This window comes from Larus michahellis, chromosome 4 (genome assembly GCF_964199755.1).
Source record: "Larus michahellis chromosome 4, bLarMic1.1, whole genome shotgun sequence".
Classification (NCBI taxonomy): domain Eukaryota; kingdom Metazoa; phylum Chordata; class Aves; order Charadriiformes; family Laridae; genus Larus; species Larus michahellis.
The window spans coordinates 27,959,602-27,963,869 of record NC_133899.1 but is presented as its reverse complement, the minus strand read 5'-3'; positions in this window follow the sequence as shown (position 1 = coordinate 27,963,869).

Sequence of the window (4,268 nt, the reverse complement as noted above, 5' to 3'; positions counted from 1 at the left end):
GGGGGCCAAAGCGGGCCCAGGGAGGGCGGGAGGCGGGGCCATAGCGCAGGCGCGGCTCCCCAGCTGCAGGACCGGCCTTCAGCCGCTGGGCGGCAGCATCACCTCCATTATTTACACACGTACGTATAGGGCATTTATCTTATCTGTTTACACTTACATAGAAAGTCTGCTTAGACTTATACGTTAACACTTATAATACCGAATATATATTTAGACTTTCTGCTTACACATCTATTTTGGCACTAATATCTTTTTATAAATACAGTTTTTTAAGTATTTTTATATTCTAGGATCTTTTATATAACACAGAATCATAGAATCCTTAGAGATAGAGGTTTTTATTTTGAACTTATTTTACATACATAAATTAATATTATTTCTCCATATATATTTCTCATATATAAATGAGAGAGCTTGTTCTCTATTTCAATGCCTCACGCCCATAGTTACAGGTTCTCACGTTTTTTAATGCATCCCAAGAATTTTCAGATGTTTTGGGGCTGTGAACCACCTCTTTTGGGAGACCCTCACGTAAACCCCCCCCAGTCCCCCACTCACCTGCTCCTCCGCTGCAACACTGCTGCCCCGGTGATGTCACAGTGTCCCAAATGACACCATCACCCCCTGAGACACACACACAGACTTCTATTCCCCCCTAAAAAAGGCCCAAAACGCCCAGACCAAGAGCTGCCCCCTTCCCCTCAGGGGGGCTCCGCCACCGGCTGCAAACCTGGGCTGGGGCATCTCTCGAGCAGCACGCGATGCCTACAACGAGGCACCTGGAAAACAAAAATCCCCAGTTATACCTCAGCATCTTAAAAAATAGCCCAGAAGAGAGTGGAGGAATTCTGTCAGAGGGACAGGACAGGAGCTGAGCTACAGGAGGATTCTGGGGAAACAGCTCAGCTCCAAACACAGCACAGCCTTCAAAAGCCAGCGCCAGCTCAACTCTTGAAGTCAGGGTTACGGCTAACCGATGCCATTTGGAACACGTTCTTAGCGTAACAGTAAACCTTCTCAACGGTGTTGGGAAATGCCTTGTCCCTTCCCTTTCGGTGAAAAGGTGTGCATTACGTTTATATACATCAAATAAAAATACTTACGCTATAAAAGTATCTGACTTTCTTTGGGCACTAATTTCACTTGCATAGGTGTGAACTGATACCATAACACTATCTCTCTCCAAAATACACAGTTATAATTGGACTACAAGGTTTTTTGTGTGCTACACAATGAGGAGGGACATCTGGCCAGTGGCACTGCCTGAGGGAGATGCTGCTGGGCTGCCAAGGAAACGCGCCACTGAAAGCCAGACAGAAATAAGTACTTCAGAGCATGCTGTCTAAATATCAGGGGGAAAAAAATCCGTTACATTCAGTTGCCTCTTTTTAAAGCTTTAGAGCAAATACCTTCCTCCACCTCCAAGGCACCTTGTGGCACTTCATCTCCCTTCCCCTCTCTCTCGTCCCATCAGAGCCCCCGTCGGTCTCTGCTCCGCAGCTCCTTTATCCTCCTCTCTGCATCCAGGGGCTCCCCGCTCGGTTCCTCTCTCACTCACTCACTCACTCCATCTCTCCTTTGCCGACATGCTGTCGGGCTCCGGTGCTCCCAGAGCATTTGGCAGGAACTGGTGTCTCCTGGGAGAGGGAAGCAGGTGTAATGGCGGTCCCAGTGGGATGCAGGGGGTACCAGCGGGGACTCCAGGGGGTCACAGAGGGCTCTGGGATATCCTGGGGGAACCCAGGGGACTCTGGGGTATTCTAGGGGGTGTGTGGGAGGGTCCCAGGGAGAACGTGGAGGGGTCCCAGAAGGCTCCAGGGAGTCCCAGGGGAACATGACGAGTCCTGAGGGAGTCCTGGAGGGCCCTGGGGAGGCTCTCAGGGGGTGTGTGTGGGGGTCCCAGGGGGACGTGGTGGGTACCGGCAGGGGCTCCAGGGAGTGCCAAAGGGCTATGGGGTGTCCTGGGGGGTTCCAGAGGACTGTGGAAGATCCTGGGGGTGTGTGGGAGGGTCAAAAGGGGCTCCAGAGGGTCCCAGGGCATCCTAGACGTCTCTAAGGGGGCTCACAGGGGGATGTGGGGCATACCATGGAGGCATCCAGGGAGTCCCAGTGGGGCCTGGGGTGTCCCAGGAGGGTCACAGGGAGCTCCAGGGGATCCTAGAAGGCACCGGGGGTGCTCTCAGATGTGAGGGGTCCCAACGGGATGTAGGCGGTAACAGGGGGTGCTCCAGGGGGTCCCAGAGGTCTCTGGGGCATCCTGGGGGGCTTTGGGGGGGATCTGTGGGGTACTGGAGAAGGTGTGGGAGGGTCCCAGGGGGCTACAGGGAGTTCTGGGGGAATGTGGGGGGGACCCATGAGGGTCCCAGAAAGTCCTGGGGAAGACAAAGGGTCCCAGGGGGCCCTGGAGGACTCTGAGGGGCTCTCATGGGGTTGGGGGGAGGTCGCAGAAGGGTCCCAGGGGGATGTGGGGGATACCGGGGCCAGGCTCCAGTGGGTCCCAGAGAGGGGGGATCCTAGAGCAGGTGTCAGAGTGACCAGGAGGGCTCCAGGGGATCCTGGAGGGCTTGGAAGGGTCCCAGAAGTCTCCAGGGAGCCCTAGGGGGAACATGAGGGGTCCCAGGAGATTCTGAGGGGCTCTCAGGGGGTGTGTGGGGTCCCACAGAGATGTGGGAGGTACTGGGGGGAGCTCCCAGAAGGCTCTGGGGGATTCAGGGGGGCTCAGCGAGGTCCTGAAGGGTGTGGGGGAGGGTCCCAGGGGTCCTGGAGGCCTCTGGGGGGCTCTCAGGGGGTAAGAGGGTGGTCCTAGGACAGTCCCAGGGGGACGTGGTAGGTACTGGGGAGGAACTCCAGGGGGTCCCAGAGGGCTCTGGGGCTTTCTGGGGGGCTCCAGAGGGGATCTGTGGGGTCCTGGAGGGGGTGTGGGAGGGTCCTACAAGGGTCCTTGGGGGAATGTGGGAGGTCCCAGAAGGCTCCACGGAGCCCTGGGGGGAACACGAGAGGTCCTAGAGGGTCCCGGATAGTCCCAGAGGGGTCCTTGGAGAACATGAAGGGTCGCAGGGCATCCTGCAGAGCTCTCAGGGGAAGCAGGGGGTCCCAGGAGATTCTAGGGGGTCTCAGGGGGATCCTGAGGGGTTTGGGGGATCCCAGGGGTTGTGAGAGGGCTCTGGGGGGTCCCAGGCTGTCTCAGAGAGCTCCGGAGGGGTCCCAGTATCCCCATACCTGTGATGTGGACGGTGACGGCACAGGCCCCCAAAGAACAACTCATGTGGAGGAGGCAGCCTGCGCTGGCGGAGGAAAGGTGGCAGAGATGGAGGACGCTCCCTTGAAGACAAAGACAATGACCTTGGAGGAGTCGCTGAGCCCCTCGCAGACCCTCGGCTACAGCTTGCTATAGTGCTCCTTGTCCTGCGGGAGGGGGCACAGTGGAGGGGAGGGTCACAGGGACACCCAAATGCCGGGGGATGCCTCGACGCTCCCCTCCCACCTCTAGTCCCCCTGCACACCCCATCACCCCTCAGACCGTCCCCATCTCCCTCTCACAGCCCCACTTCAGGCCATTGCCCCCCTCCCAAGCTCAGGTTTCCCCCAGCACCCCCCCACACCCCCCAGCTCAGGGCTCCCCTCATGCCCCCCCTCCCCCCACCCCGGCCTCCCCAGGACTCCCTTCAGCCCCCCACATCCCCTACCCAACCCCCTTCAGTGCCACTCCCTCAGACCCCCCCCGTTTGCCTCCATCACGCTCTCAGGACCCCCCTCCCCACCGTCGGGGCCCCCTCAGCCCCCCATTCCCCCATCCCCCTTCAAGCCACCCCTCACCCCTCGGCCCCTCAGATCCCCCTCAGCCCCCTCGTTACCCCCCCGAGAGTCCCTTCAGCCCCCCCCATCATCCCTCAGTCCCCCTCGGGGACCCCTCAGGACCCCACAGTCCCTCTCAAGGCCTCTCCATCACCCTCAGGACCCCCGTCCTCCCCCTCAGCCACTCCCCAGGGACAACTCAGCGCCCCCGTTCCTCCTCAGAACCCCCGTGTTCCCCCGCCTCAGCTCCCTCAACGACCCCTCGGGGCCACCACAGCCCACCTGCTCCCCCCAGCCTCCCTCAAGTCCCACCCTCAGCCCCCCCCAGTCCCCTTCGGGATCCCCCCAGCCCTCACAATCACCCCTCGGAGCCCCCTCAAGGCCCCCGCCACGTTCCCCGCCGCCTCCCGCTCACCTTCACGCGGTCCAGCTCCCTCACGACGTGCTCGCGGCGGCACCGGGGGCCGGGCCGG